Source organism: Heterodontus francisci, unplaced genomic scaffold (genome assembly GCF_036365525.1).
Source record: "Heterodontus francisci isolate sHetFra1 unplaced genomic scaffold, sHetFra1.hap1 HAP1_SCAFFOLD_43, whole genome shotgun sequence".
NCBI lineage: Eukaryota > Metazoa > Chordata > Chondrichthyes > Heterodontiformes > Heterodontidae > Heterodontus > Heterodontus francisci.
In genome coordinates, this window is record NW_027141852.1 from 8,096,597 (window position 1) to 8,113,231 (window position 16,635).

The 16,635-nt window shown below is 43.9% G+C and overlaps 2 non-coding genes across 2 annotated transcripts; both read left to right on the forward strand.

The window, feature by feature from the left end:
* Positions 1-1,389: 1,389 nt before the first annotated feature.
* Positions 1,390-1,465, forward strand: trnai-aau (transfer RNA isoleucine (anticodon AAU)). Its single transcript has one exon. It is a non-coding gene; the product is annotated as a tRNA-Ile (tRNA).
* Positions 1,466-7,095: 5,630 nt separating this feature from the next.
* On the forward strand, positions 7,096-7,184 carry trnar-ucg (transfer RNA arginine (anticodon UCG)). The gene is given in 2 exon segments: positions 7,096-7,132; positions 7,149-7,184. It is a non-coding gene; the product is annotated as a tRNA-Arg (tRNA).
* The last annotated feature ends 9,451 nt before the right edge of the window (positions 7,185-16,635 follow it).

Below are 16,635 nucleotides of genomic sequence, written 5' to 3' on the forward strand. Positions count from 1 at the left end.
TTATGTGAAAGCCCATATTACCATTTTTTTTAAGTTCCCCTGAAGTGTGTTACGATCACTGGCATGGGACAAAATTACAGAGCATTCTTTGATGCGATCTCCATCGACAGAGCAATCTTTTACGCGAGCTCAAATGCAGGATTTTGTGTGTTTCGTATCTTATTTCACCCACCAATATGAGCACAAATATGTCACGTAAATCTTGTTCACTGCAGTCCCTGCTGCTGTTTGCTGCCTATATTTACAGACTTTAATCTCAACCTCGTCACCATGTTCTCTCATATATATTCAGGGGGCATCAGCAGAGAAAATGTTCACCAAGCATGGCAAGTGCAAGAAAATGTTTATTTATGTCATTATGTCATGAACATAATATACAAATTTTTACATGTGTGAATCATCAAGATGTGTCTGAATAAATGGAACCCCGTCACAATAAACACTGTCACCTTTCAATGTTTAGCAGACAGGTTTGACGGCCTGATGTGTGTGATTCCCATATTAATGTGTTTGTGCAAAGTTCGGGGAAAGATGGAGAATTGAATAATTTATAGGGAAATCTTTTAAACATATTACCACAACTCTCACTCACAAAGATCTGCAAACACATGGATTCCAAAAGAACCTGAGTACAAAATCACCTAAAATAAACACAGCCAGAGAAACTTGCAATAACCTGTAGCTCAGGGAAAGTACAGATGGATATTGGGCATCTCCTGGCAGGACAGAGTGCCGAATGCAGAAGTACACCAGCGTGCAGGGATCTGCAGCATGTTTGCCCTCTTGAGTCAGCGGTGACTCTGTTGACTGGGTCATGTGTGCTGAATGGATGACGGTCGCTTTGCCAAAGACATGCTCTTTGGTGAGCTTGCTATCAGCACGAGACCAAAAGGTCACCCAAGTCTGTGCACAAGGACATCTGCAAAGCGAGATCTCAAGCAGAGTGGGATTGGAGTCGATGCATGGGAAGTCCTTCCTGCTGACTGGAATTCCTGGAGAAAGGCATTCAGGAAGACCATGGGAAAAGCAGAGGACAAAAGAAATGACCAGATGGTGGGAAAGAGAGCTCAGAGGAAGGAAAAATTATCAGTCGACCTCGGGCCAATGACATTCATCTGTACCAGCTGCGGAAGGGATTGTCACTCACGAGTCATCCTCGACAGCCACAACAAACGATGTTTCATACAGAGGTGACGTACACCCCGGGTGTAGCCCATCGTCTTCCGAGACGGACGGTTGCCTATTACAATTACAACTACAGCTACAACTACAAGAGCGAGTCAGAGGCTGAGAATACTGCCGTGACGAACTCAGCTCTTGACTCGCCAAAGCCTGCCCACTATCTACAAGGCCTTCCTCTGATTTCAATCACTCATGTATTTGTGATCTGGCTCTGTAGCTTAGTTGGTTAAAGCACCTGCCTAATAAACAGGAGATCCTGGATTCAACTCCCAGCAGAGCATCATTTCACAGTAGCAACATGCTTGAAAAGTTTCATTATCTATATTGACATCTGTGTCTTGTTAACTTTAATTCAAAATACTTGATGAATTTCAATCACAAAAAAAAACAGCCCTTGTGAAGGATTTGAGTTTGGAATGGCTGTTCCTCCTTCGACAGAATTTCAGTGCTGATCCATCAAACGTAACTTCTTTGACATAAATTTGTTCACAGTAACATTCAACCTGGAAAACAGCTTGATATTCATCTCACTGAAGGAGAGTGTTTGTGTCATTATGTGTTGCTTTTAACCGAGACTGGGACATGACGCAAGTGGGAGGGTTTATCTGAGGTTTGGAATATTTGTCAGTCAGGAACAAGAAAAATCAAAGGAACCAAATAAGAAAACCTATGTCTCATGTGGTTACCGAGAAACGGTGAGAAGATATTAAACTTTGTCGTATTTAATACAACTGTGTGAACTTTGATCTTTGCGGCCTTTTATAAACAGTATTTGAAGGGTCTCAGTAAAAATGTTCAGTGTTGATGAGAGTGGGGTCTGGGTGAGCAGCTGCTTAATGTGACGGGGTCAGGACTGGATGCAGGAAGTTCTCTGACAGTCTCTCTCTGATGGGTTGAGTTGATTTTCAACTGGCAGCTGTTGCTGTTTTGATAATTCAAGTTCCCTCCACCGATTGTTTTGGACAGACAGTGCAGTATGAGGATGTAAAGGGTTAATGCTGAAGACAGTGGGATTAACCCCTCCCACAATCAGAGTGATGATGTAACAGTCACATGAGATGAGGTTTGGGAGGAGAGAGCAGCACCAAGGATGCCAGTTTCGGAGGCTTGATGAGTGTGTATATAGTATTGTGTAAATTAGAAAAGAGTTCATAGTTCTTTCAGCAGGAAATGTGTCCAGAAAATATCACGAAACTCACAATTTTATTATTCAGGAGTTGGAACACAGGGATATTAACTCCAAGTGACAGTAGTGGTTTCATTTAACAAAAGAAAAGGAGAGAATAATATTGCTCATTGATTGAAATCCCCCAGTGAGGAGACAGTTAAACAGGTGATCTGTTGGGGCATCCTTCGATCCAAGGTTTCGGCAGCATTTCATCTCCCTTTTTGGTGATACTGTCTGTTTTTTGCATCTTTTTTTAATACAGCTTTGATGGACCAGTGAAAAAACTGAAAAAAGTGAACAGATCCATCCTTTCTTTTCTTCCTTCTTCCCATCAGTTTCTCTTTTCTGTCCCAATTTAATCTGCTGTTTTATCCATTGCAATCATAATTCAACATTCCAATCAAATCTATGTGTTATTCCACAGTGTCTCTCCATGTGTTTTATTCTGTTGTATTCTCTCACAGTCTGTTTGATGATCAATTTTACATCTCACTCTCTGTTCTGGTGAAGATCAGAAGCAGTGTTATCTGTTTGCAACACCCGACAAGTCGGCCTGAGGCTGTGTCTCATCGATAATGTGGAGTTCGGAACATAGGAACATCGGAGCAGGAGTCGGCCATTCAGCCCATCGAGCCTGCCCCACCATTCAATATGATAATGGCTGATCATCCACTTCAATGCCCTTTTCCCCACACTTTCCTCATATTCCCTTATGTCATTTGTATCTAGAAATCTATCAATCTCTGCTTCAAACATACTCAATGACTGAGCTTCCACAGCCCTCTGGGGTACAGAATTCCAAAGATTCACAACCCTCTGAGTAACAACATTTCTCCTCATCTCTGTCCTAAGTGGCTTGCCCCTTATTTTGAAATTGCGTCCCCTGGTTCTCGACTCCCCAACCAGGGGAAACATCTTAGCTGCATCTACCCTGACTGTCCTTTAAATATTTTGTAGGTTTCAATGAGATCACCTCTCATTCTTCAAAACTCTACACAATAGAGCCCCAGTTTCCCCAATCTCTCCACATCGGACAGTTCCACCATCCCAGGAACAAGTCTGATGAACCTTCTTTGCAGTCTATCTATGGCAATAATATCCTTCCTAAGGCAAGGGGACCAAAACTGCACACAGTACTCCAAGTGCAGTCTAACCAAGGTTCTATACAATTGAAGCAAGAATTCACTACTCCTGTACTCAAATCCTCTTGCGATAAAGGCCAACATACTATTAGCCTTCCTAATTGCTTGCTACACCTGCATGTTAGCTGTCAGTGACTTATTGACATGGACACCCAGGTCTCCCTTATACTCCATACCTCAGTTAATAAAGGAAAGGACCTGCTGAACCACCTTATTGACCTGTACTGCTACTTCAGGGATCTGTGGACATTCACTCCAACGTCCCTCACTTCCTCTGCACCATTCAGTGTTCTCCCATTAATTGTGTATTCCTTTGCCTTTTTTGACGCCTGCTCTCGCTGTTCCCTGCTCTCCGAGTGAACTCTTGCTCCCTCTCTCTCCTGGGCTCTTTATGCTCCACTCTGCTCTCACTGTTTCCCGCTCTCTTAATGTATCAATATTTGTTTGCCTTGTGTTTAATTTAAAATATGGATTAACAGTATTTTACAGTTGTAGGTTTTATTTGGTAATCCTGTGCAAGTTGTGGATTGGTATTCAATATTCAGCTCTGTGAAAACGATTGTGAATGAAAATATAACTTTCAATCTTATACATGGGCTGGTCTGCAAGCTCCAAGTCCTTCATTTTGTAGTAATGGCTTGATACTGTATCTTTCAGTCTTAATCTCTGTGGGATTTTTGAACTGGTATGTAATGCATAACTTGGTCTAACGTTCTGATGTACATTATTGGGATTCATAGGATCATAGGAAATAGGGGCATTAGGCCATTCAGCCCATCTAGCCTGCTCCAACAGTCAAACAGATCGTGACTGATCATCTACCTCTACGCCATTTTTCTCTGCCATCTCCATATCCCTTGATCTTGTTAGTATTTAGAAATCTATCGATTTATGTCTTGAATATGTTCAATGATTGATCTTCCACAGCCCTCTGGGATAAAGAATTCCACAGATTTCTCACCCTCTGAGTAAAGAAATTCCTGCTCATCTCAGTCTGCCCTTATTCTGAGACTGTGTCCCCTTGTTCTGGACTCACTAGACAGAGGAAACATCCTATCCATATCTACCCTGTGACACCCTGTAAGAAATTTGCCTGTTTCAATGAGATCACTTCTCACTCTTCAATACTCTAGAGAATTTAGGCCCAGTTTCTGCAATCTCTCATCATAAGACAATCCCACCATCCGAGGGGATGAGACCAGTGAATCTCTGTTGCACTCCCTCTGTGACAAGTCTATGCTTCCTTAGATAAGGAAACCAAAATTGTACAGAATACTCCAGGTGCGGTCTCATCTAGACTTCATACATCTTTACTCATGTACTCAAATACGCTTTCAATGAAGCCAACATACCATTTGCCTTCCTAATTGCTTGCTGCACCTGCATACGAGCTTTTAGTGTCTCATGAACAAGGACACCCAGGTGACTTTAGACATCGACACTTCCCAGCCTCTCACCATTTAAGAAATACTCTGTCTTTCTGTTTATTCTACCAAAGTGGAGAACTTCACACTTATTCACATTATATTCCATCTGCCATGTTCTTGCCCATTCATTTAACCTGTCCAAATCCCCTTGAAGCCTCCTTGCATTCATTCTGTACCTTTCAATCAGGTAAATTTTGTCTGTTCTATTTCAGATTTTATATTTAAAATGTCACCATGGTGACAGAGTTCATTTAGATCTGATAGTGAGTTTGTTTTTGGACTGTGATTGATGTATCAACCTGTCAGCTGTACTGAATTGGAGTGAAATAGAAACAACTTCTGTCTCTCCTGCTGTTGTTTGACTGTTGGATTGAAAATGTGTCACTCTTGACTTTGGGATCAATGTCTGTCTGACTACTTATTTTGTTTGCTCCAGTGGAACTGATGAACTGGCAGTATCTCTGTGCTTTGGGAGTGATCCTGTACCGACTGTGTGTTGGAATGAGCACGCTGCACTTTTCCTTGTGTCCAAGAATCACCACATCCAGTCAGGTTCCTTCATGTATTTTCCTGCAGGAATGAAAGAACTGGTGAGGTAGAAGATACAAAAGCGATCAATGTAATCGTCCCAATAATAATCATTATGAACAATCACAAAATGAAAACCAGGAACACAAACAGTGTCAGTGTCTGACTCCACTGCAGTACTGCAGCATTCAGCTTCTGTTTACCAGGTGTTTGCAGTGGTTTTACAACAAGTTTGTGACATTCAGAAACAACACAAGCCCTGCACTGCTCAATGACTGGGACTGTCCGATAGAGCAGTGACCTTTACACAGTCACATTTCTATTTCAACGGAAAACAAGCAGCCACTATTTAAAATGTGCCTTTCACACTTCTCACCTGGTGTCTGCAATAAATGCTCTTTGTCTAACTGTCCACATCGTTATTTTGCGGCTATTTTTCCCCCCACTGTTCACGATCCAACAAACAGTGAGAGACTGGAACTAAAGCAGGAAAATTCCCTCAATAGTGATTTCTTCCCATTGTGTCTCCCTGAGCCTGTACAGACACTGTCCGAGAATGAACTCTCCCTTCCCCGTGTCCCCGGCTCACTCCATGTTCCGGGAGCAGCTCCTGCTCAACAGTGTCTGTTCCAAACACTCCCCGACTCCCCCTCAACTTCCCACCACTCAATGCTAATCTCTGAGCACATCTGCGGACACGCTCCCAAAGCAGTGGCTGCTGGAAGCAGATGCTGTTTGTTCCCTTCCCCCGGGCCCGGGAAGTCTCCATTAGCAGCTGATTTAAAGCATCTTCCCCTGATTGAGTGAATGGCCTCACAGACTGGGTTGGGGAAGGATGCGCATGCGCTCCACTCCTCATTGTGACGTCCCACTGGGGGCGGGGCTACATCGCGCGTGCGCAGATCTTTGCAGCAATTCAGCATTCAAACATCAATGGGAACTTTCCCCATTTCACTCTCATCAAAGTCCCAAAGAAAGTGAAGAGGGGCTTGGACTGGAGGGAGGGAGGGGCGGGGTAGGGGGAACCTAGAACCCAGAAAGCTGCCTCCTTGCCCCATTTAGATGCTCAATTTGCGGTCATTCCCTGCAGGGGGTTTGTTATTATTGAGCCCCTCCTGGTAAAACAATCCGATAGAAAGAGTGGAGAAAGGAGGGAGCCGGTGTGTTTGCTGGGACCTTGCAGAATTCATTTCAGCAGCAAAAGTCCCGGGTTATATTAACCCGAATGAAACACGCTGTCAGTGAGAGGAAAACCGAACGGCCCTTTTCATCTTTTCATTGGAAACAAAGTAGAGCCGGAAGTGCGGCGAGCAGAGCAGACACACAAGCTCAATGACAGGAGAGCTCGGCCGTCCCTGAGTTTCAGCTCCCGGCTCTTTCATTTCCTCATCCACACTGTTTTTACTGTGGATGTTCAGGGGTTCCTTGTCGGATCTGAGGACTGTATCCATTAAACATTCTGAGCCAGGAGATCCACACACTCTCTGTTATCAAGATTTATGGGCAGGAATGTTTCAAAACTTTGTCTATTAAATCATTGTATTATTCACAGAACTAATGAGGCAATCGGTTCATGATTCAGGTCTTGAACTTGGTTTGGGTAGACCTAAAACTGAGAGCTTCAGCACCTTTCCACTACATCGCTACTGGCTGTGTGGCCGAATGGATAAGGTGTCTGACTTCGGTGTATTTAACGAGGTTATCAGAAGATTGTCGGTTCGAATCCTACCACGGTCATTTTGGGCGATCAGTGTTTCGCACCGCAGCCTCACAGCTCCAGCGACCCGTGTTCAGTACCTGTGCGCAGTTTGAGTTCTTCCTGTGACTGCGTGGGTTTCCTCGCACAGCTAAAGACTTGCAGATTGATCGGCAAATTGGCCATTGTAAATTGCCCCCAGTGCAGGCAGGTGGGAGAAGAATGGTGGGGCTGTGATCGGGAATATGGGATTAATGCAGGATTAGGATAAATGGGTGGTTGTTGGTCGGCACAGACTTGATGGGCCGAAGGACCTGTTTCAGTACTGCATCTATTAATAAAAAGCTGATTTTTCTGATGAAGTAACAGAATGGTTGATGAAGGGAAAGCAATGGATGTTGTCTATATGGATTTTAAGAAAGCGTTTGACAAACTACCACATAAAAGGCTGGGGAACAAAACTCAGGCTCTTGGAATAGGAGGGTCAGTATCTGCTTAGATTAAAAAATGTATGAAATATCAAACAAAGTGAGTTGTGATATTTAGTTGTTTTTCAGAATGGAAGATGGTGAACAGTGATGTCCACAAGGGTCAGTGTCAGGACCACCATATATATAAATGACTTGAATATTGGAATCACAGAATCACAGAATTGTTACTATACATTCACAATGCTTCCAATTTTCGTATCATCCAGAAACTTTGAAATTCTGCCCAGTACACCAAAGTCTAGGTCATTAATATATATCAGGAAAGGCAAGGGTCCCAACACTGACTCCTGGGGAACTCCACAACAAACCTTCCTCTCGCCCGAAGAACATCCACTGATCACTACTCTTTGTTTCCTGTCACTCAGCCAATTCCATGTCCATGTTACTACTGTCCCTTTTATTCCATGAGTTATAACTTTGTTCACAAGTCTGTTGTGTTGCATTGTATCAAACTCCTTTTGAAAGTCAATAAAAGCAAAATACTGCAGATGCTAGAAATCGGAAATATAAACAAAAAGTGCTGGAAATACTCAGCAGGTCTGGCAGCATCTGTGGAGAGAGAAGCAGAGTTAACATTTCAGGTCAGTAACCTTTCAGATGCCGCCAGACCTTTTGAAAGTCCATGTGGACCACATCAACAGCATTGCCCTCATCAACCCTCTCTGTTACCTCATCAAAAAACTCCAGCAGGACAGTTAAACATGATTTTCCCTTAAGAAATCCATGCTGGCTTTCTTGAATTAACCCACATTTGTCCATGGGACTATTAATTTTGTCCCGAATTATTCTTTCGAGAAGTTTTCCCACCACCAAAATTGAACTGACTGGGGAGTGAGACGAGGTGAGTTGCTCTAACAGAGAGCCAGCACGGGTTCGACAGGCCGAATGACCTCCTTCTGTGCTTTAGCCATTCTATGATTGTATGATTCTAGCGACAACTGTTGGTGGAGAGGCAGTGATGCAGGAATGGGTTGACAGAAAGGGGAAAGTCTGGGCTGGTGTGTGTTTGCAGCATTTGCAGCTTGTGTTCGGGTTTGTGAATAAAGGTGATTTGGAAGCTGTGTTCCAAATTGAAGTGTTTATTGGAAGCAAGAAGTTGATGTAAATAAAGAGTAAAACGTGTTAAGATGAAGCGTGGTGTGAATGTGGATAGCAGTAAATATAGTGTTGGTGAATTATTTGTGTTAATAAACTTCCACTGCGCCCTCTGCTGCAGGCTGCTGTTTATATCCAGCTGTGTATTAGTGCTGTGTGTTAGCGAGATAAATGTTTGTTTCAACGCTGTTTACAAAGCAATAGCATTGCACTCAAACAGTCCCAGACATAGCAACACACATACAAAAGCAAAATACTGCAGATGCTGGAAATCTGAAACATAAACAGAAAATGCTTGAAATGGTCAGCAGGTCTGGCAGCATCTGTGGAGAGAGAACAAAGTTAATGTGAGCTAAGGAAACAGACATGAACTGTTAACTGTTTCTTTCTCCACAGATGCTGCCAGACCGACTGAGCATTTCCAGCATTTTCTGTTTTTATTACAGCAACACAGGTGTTGGGAGGCTCAACCTGGCTACACAATGTTACAAAGACGCTGAGTCACACAATCGACAACGGGACAGAGAGAAAAACACACAGAAAACCAATAGACTGTGAGGAAGCAAAACTGAGGGACAGAGAGAGAGAGACAACGGGACTGAGATGGAGAAACGTGATTGTATTCTCCCTGTTGTCTAAAGGTATTTCCTGGTGTGTAAATATGTTTTCTGTTGTGTAAAGATGTACCCTGTTGTTGTGTAAAGGTTTTCCCTGTTACTGCTTTATTTTCTGTGACTGGCCGTCTCCTCAGTGTGACCATTTGCCCTGGTTTTATTGTGGCCAACATCACCATTTAGTGGTGGAGCGGAGGCTCTGCAGGAAGGGGTTGACAAAGTGGGAGAGACTCGGCTGGTCCGTGTTTGCAGCTTGTGTTCGTGTGAGCAAAAGTGAGTTGTTGCTGATTGATGTGTTCACTGGAAGGAAAAAGTTGATTGCAATAGAGTGTCTTTGGAAGCATCTTGTTATTATGGGTAAATACTTGACGTTTTGAAAGTGAACTGTTTGTATTATTACTAAGCATAAATAGCAGAGAATGGTTTCGATCTATCAATCTCTGGGTTATGGGCCAAGCACGCTTCCGCTGCTGTTTTAAATTGTAGCTGCCTGTTAGTGAAATATGTTCATTTCACCAATGTTTTTATAAAAATAGGATTGGAGTCGGATTACTCAAGAATCCCGGACTCAGCAACACACGTGCTGACGGACTCACCCTCACTGCACAATGACACAAGGACACAGAGTAACAGCACCGACAATGAGGCAGGCAGAGAAAGACACACAGAAAACCAGGAAGAGATTATCAGGACCCAGAAAGGAACAGACAGAGAAAGACACAGAAAACCGGGTAGAGATTATCAGGACCCAGAAAGGAACAGAAAGAGAAAGACACACAGAAAACCAGGAAGAGATTATCAGGACCCAGAAATGAACAGACAGAGAAAGGTAAAAGCAAAATACTGCGGATGCTGGAAATCTGAAACAAAAACAAGAAATGCTGGAATCACTCAGCAGGTCTGGCAGCATCTGTGGAAAGAGAAGCAGAGTCAACGTTTCGGGTCAGTGACCCTTTGACGTTTTGAAAGGTACAGAGAAAGGTACTGAGCAAACCAGCAAGAGACAGCGAGAGACTGATGAACACCACTTGGAGGGAGCACTGAGGGTGGCAAGGGCACAGAATGTAGTCTGCCTGGGGGATTTCAATGTCCATCACCGTGAGTGGCTCGGTAGCACCACTACTGACCATGCTGGCCGAGTCCTAACGGACATAGCTGCTCGATTGGGTCTGCAGTAGGTGATGAGGGAACTAACAAGAGGGAAAAACATACTTGACCTCATCCTCACCAATCTGCCTGCCGCAGATGCATCAGTCCATGACAGTATTGGTAGGATTGACCACTGCACAGTCCTTGTGGAGATGAAGTCCTGTCTTCACATTGAGGATACCCTCTATCGTGTTGTGTGCCACTCCCACTGTGCTAAATGGGATAGATTTTGAACAGATCTAGCAATGTATAACTGGGCATCCATGAGGTGCTGTGGACCATTAGCAGCAGCAGAATTGTAGTCAACCACATTCTATAACCTCATGGCCCGGCATATTCCCCCACTCTAACATTACCAACAAGCTGGGGGATCAACCCTAATTCAATGAAGAGTGCAGGAGGGCATGCCAGGAGTAGCACCAGGCATACCTTGAAATGAGGCATCAGCCTGATGAAGCTACAGCCCAGGACTACTTTCATGCCAAACAGCAGAAGCAGCATGTAATAGACAGGGCTAAGTGATCCCACAACCAACGGATCAGATCTACACCCTGCCACATCCAATGATGAATGGTGGTGGACAATTAAACAACCAACAGGAGGAGGTGGATCCACAAATATCCCCAACCTCAATGATGGGGGAGCCCAGCACATCAGTGCAAAAGACAAGGATGAAGAATCTGAAACAATCTTCAGCCAGAAGTGCCGGGTTGATGATCCATCTCGGCCTCCTTCTGAAGTCCCCAGCATCACAGATGCCAGTCTTCAGCCAATTCGATTCACTCAACGTGATATCAAGAAACGACTGAAGGCACTGGATACAGCAAAGGCTACGGGCCCTGACAATATTCCGGCAATAGTACTGAAGTCCTGTGCTCCAGAACTTGTCGCGCCCATAGCCAAGCTGTTCCAGTACAGCTACAACACTGGCATCTACCCGGCAATGTGGAAAATTGCCCAGGTATGTCCTGTACACAAATAGCAGGACAAATCCAACCCAGCCAATTGCTGCCGCATCAGTCTACTCTCAATCATCAGTATAGTGATGGAAGATGTCATCGACAGTGATATCAAGTGGCACTTACTTTGCAATAACCTGTTCAGTGACGCTCAGTTGGGTTCCGCCAGGGCCATTCAGCTCCTGACCTCATTACAGCCTTGGTTCAAACAATGACAAAAGAGCTGAACTCAAGAGGTGAGGTGAGAGTGTCTGCCCTTGACATCAAAGTAGCATTTGACTGAGTATGGCATCAAGGAGCCAGAGCAAAACTGGAGTCAATGGGAATCAAGAGGAAAACTCTCCACTGGTTGGAATCGTACCTAGCACAAAGGAAAATGGTTGTGATTGTTGGAGGTCAATCATCTCAGCTCCAGGACATTACTGCTGTAGTTCCTTAGGATAGTATCCTTGGCCCAACCTTCTTCACTACTTCATCAGTGACCTTCCTTCAATCATAAGGTCAGAAATGGGGATGTTCACTGATGATTGCAAAATTTAGCACCATTTGCGACTCCTCAGATACTGAAGCAGTCCATGTAGAAATGCAGCAAGACCTGGACAATATCCAGGCTTGGGCTGATAAGTGGCAAGTAACATTCGCGCCACACAAGTGCCAGGCAATGACCATCTCGAACAAGAGAGAATCTAACGATCTCCCATTGACATTCAACAGCATTACGATCGCTGAGTCCCCCACTATCAACTTCCTGGGGGTTCCCATTGACCAGAAACTGAACTGGAGTAGCCTTATAAATAGTGTGACTACATGAGCTGGTCAGAGGGTAGGAATCATGCGGTGAGTAACTCACCTCCTGACTCTCCAAGCCTGTCCACCATTTACAAGGCACAAGTCTGGAGTGTGATGGAATACTATCCACTTGCCCGGATGGGTGCAGCTCCAACAACATTCAGGAAGCTCGACACCATCCAGGACAAAACAACATGCTTGATTGGCACCTCGTCCACAACATTCACTCCCTTCACCACTGACGTACAGTGGCAGCAGTGTGTACCATCTACAAGATGCACTGCAACAATGCACCAAGGCTACTCAGGCAGCACCTTCCAAACCTGCATCCTCTACTGCCTAGATGGACAAGGGCAGCAGATGCATGGGAATACCACCACCTGAAAGTTCTCCTCCAAGCTACACATCATCCTGACTTGGAACTATATCGCTATTCCTTCACTGTCGCTGGGTAAAATTCCTGGAACTCCCTTCCTAATAGCACTGTGGGTGTACCTACCCCACATGGACTGCAGTGGTTCAAGAAGGAAGCTCACCACCACCTTCTCATGGGCAATTAGGGATGGACAATAAATGCTGGCCTGGCTGGCGACGTCCACATCCCATGAAAAAAATAATTAAATGCAATAACAGCTCATCTCAATTCCTAGTATTTCTAAATCCCACCAGTCCAACAGAAGCTGAACAATTATTGCATGTTGTGATTGACGGTCTGGTCTGTAAACTGCACTGTATCACAGATTGCTGACATTTGCTAACTGGAAGTGAGAACTGCAAAATCGGGACAGTAGTTCACATAGTCTGTCAGTGTGAAAGAATCAGGCAATGTGAGGTAATAGAATTTGTCTGTAAATGTTACACTCATATTGCTTTATATTTTTATATTGAAAATAAAAGTAATCATTTCGTTAAAATAGTGACATGTTGTCCAAACTTTGGTAGCCAGTTGTTTTCGTCTTGCACTCAGCAGGGCAATCCACAAGAGTACCAATTTAAGGGAAAACACCAACTTTCTTCTGTAATAGAAGAGAGTGCTGATTGGTTGGCAAGTGAACTCTGATTGGTCAAGGCATTGCCCTGTGGAATGAGCCAGTGAATGGCTGTCACTTATTTTGTTTAGCTGAAACTGGCACAATGTGTGTGCATGTTCTTTCTATCTGCAAAGAACAGGGCCCTGTGTATTAATATATGTAGTTTATAGTACACACCAGTGCACCACACTGCGAGCCCTACTGACAGTCTTAAATCGGTTGTCAGTGTAATTCTTAGCACACTGAGAATTATTTTGCAAATGTTGTCCTATTGTGGAATCACATCTCATGTTGGATACTGTGTTTTGGGTTTTGCAAGCACGGGTTGGTTGGGTAGGGCCCATTGCGAACAGCGGAAGGGACATGTTATTTGATACAATCCGCCAGTTTCGGGATGTACGGTCTCGAAACCTAGCATCACACTGGTATTGAAATTCATAAATCACGTTACTTATTTGTGTGATAGGAAGGACGTCTCTTTTGCTTGACAGCAGCATCCTGTGAGTGGCGAACACCACACTTGTTGCTCCTGCATCGTTCCAGCAGGAAACAGCTCGCTTCACCTGTTACTCAAATACTGGGGATATATTACCTTTCCAGGGTAATTTGAGGGAGACTGGGCACTTTCCAGGGCTCAAAATGACAGCCTTCAGCCCGTTTATAAGTTTGTGTGATATACAGTGAGAAATGATCTGATCAGTGTAGCCATTGTAATGCAGGATGTCTTTGATTCGCCCTATTTCAGCATCAAGCTTGCATGGTGAGCAAATGGCTCAGCCCTATTTATGAGGTTGCTGATAAGACCAATCTTATAGCGCGTGGAACTGTATTAATCCCAACGCGTGTATTGACCAGTGAAGGTAGGTTTGCGGTAGACCGTGGTAGAAAACCCCTTAGCAGATTTCTCAACTAGTACATCAAGGAAAGGGAACTCATTTGACAGCTCCATTCCAAAGGTGAATTTGAGTGTAGGATGGAGCCCATGAAGACGTGCAAGGAAATTATTTCACGCAGCTGCGGATTCAAATATAGCAAACGTATCATCTACATATTGGAAATATGCAAGAGGTCGGAGGTTAGGTGTCATTCCCTGAAAAACAGGTTTGTCATGGAATCCAACAAAGATGTTTGTGAGAGCTGGGCCGAGAGGGGATCCCATGGCAACACCAGCGATACATGGTGTCAATAAAAGTGAACTCAACTGTGCAAGTTGCCGAGTTCATAAGTTCAATGAATACTGATTCACACAATGGTGACGGGTCTAGATCACCATGATATAGCACTGCAGTGCAAATATCTATGGCTTCCTGAAGTGGTACATTGGTGAATAGGCTAGCAATGTCAAATGAACACATGGACACGGCATTGCTATCGATTTGCAAGTCCTGTATGGTCTTCACAAATGTGAAGGAATCCTTCACTGTGCATGTGGAGAACTTGCTCAAAAACTGGTTGTCACAATTTGCCCAACCGTTTGGCAAATTCATTTCAGGATACTATTTACATTACTTCAAATAAAGAAAACCTAACTACACAAAGAACTGAGCACAACGCTGAAAGTTTCACAGCAAATAGTCAAATGGGAAATGGATGAAATACAGCAAGAAAAAGCCTAAAATACTGAAAACATTCAGCCAGTCCAGAAACAACTGTGGAGAAGAGAAGCTCGGGTTAGTGGTCCAGTTCTGTGACCCTTCTATAGACCTGAAACATTGCTCCTACCTTCCTCTCTACACAGATACTGCTGGAACTGCTGAGTGTTTCCAGAATCTTCTGTTATTATTCAGATTTCCAGTGCGTGCAGTATTTCTCTTTTTGAAAATAAAATATTCCCTGAGAGGAATGGAACTTTACATAAAAAATAGGAGTAGGCCATTCGGCCCGTCGAAATAGCTCTGCCATTCAATAAGATCACAGCTGATCTCCTACATCAACTCCATCTTACCACACGAGCACAGATCCCTTGATTCCCTTCGTATCCAAAAACCTATCGATCTCTCTCTTGGAGATACCCAATGATTGAGCATCCACATCTCTAGAGTCACAGAGAGATACAGCACTGAAAAAGGCCCTTCGGCCCACCGAGTCTTTGCCGACCAACAACCACCCATTTATACTAATCCTCCATTCATTCATATTCCCTACCACATTCCCACCATTCTCCTACGACCTATCTGCACTAGGGGCAATTTACAATGGTCAATTTACCTATCTACCTGCAAGTCTTTGGCTGTGGGAGGAAACTGGAGCACCCGGCGGAAACCAACGCGGTCACAGAGAAAACTTGCAAACTCCGCACAGGCAATACCCTGAACGGAACCGAGGTCACTGGAGCTGTGAGGCTGCGGTGCTAACCACTGTGCGTAGAGAATTCCAAAGATTCACAATGCTTTGAGTGAAAAAAAATTCTCCTCTTCTCAGTCCTAAATGATGGAGCCATTTATACTGAGACTGTGATTCCTAGTTCTAGATTCCCCAGCCAGAGGAAACATCCTCCCAGCATTTACCCTGTTAAATCCCTTAAGATTTTTAGGTGCCAGTAAGATTACCTCTCACTCTTCTAAATTCTGAGGAATATCGGCCTCGTCTACTCAATCTCTTCTCATAGGACAATCCCCTCATCCCAGGAAGCAATCGAGTGACACTTTGATACACTTCCTTTAAGGCAAGTATATCCTTCCTTCGATAAGGGGACCAAAACTGTACACAGTGCTCCAGGTGTGATCTCACCAAGGCTCTGTCTAATTGCAGTCAAACTTCTTTATTCTTATAAAAACTCTTCACAATGTTGAACACAACTATTAACTGCCCCATTAACATCTCTGCTCTAAGAAGAAGGACCCCAGCTTCACACACCCCAGACCCCTATTCTTTCCACATTAGCTGAATTCCTGCATCTCTGATACATTCTAGTAAATCTCCTCTGCACCCTCTCTAAGGCCTAGACATTCCTGCTAAAGTGTGGAGCATGGAATTAGACACAACGCTCTAACTGAGGCCTATAACCAGTGAGATTTATAAAGGTTCAGCCTCAATTCCTTGTCTGTGTCCTGTACTCCCATTTCTGGTTTCTGACTCAAAGTCGGCTCAAAGCTGTTGAAACTGCCTGAAGAAACATTTCCACCCAACAAAGCGCTCGGAATGTGAGAAGGGACAAAGTGAGTGAACAAATACATCAACTCCAAGTAAAACTACACCATGTAGTGAAAACACTCGAAACACAACGGGTCTTTTAAGAGCCACCCACAATCTCTCTGAAAAAGCTGCACCAACATCTCTCTAGAATTGGTTTATTTCATTGATTTTAATGCTCAGTAACTCTCTGGAACTTTTTCACTGTCTTTGTGTTTTCTGTTTCAATCTG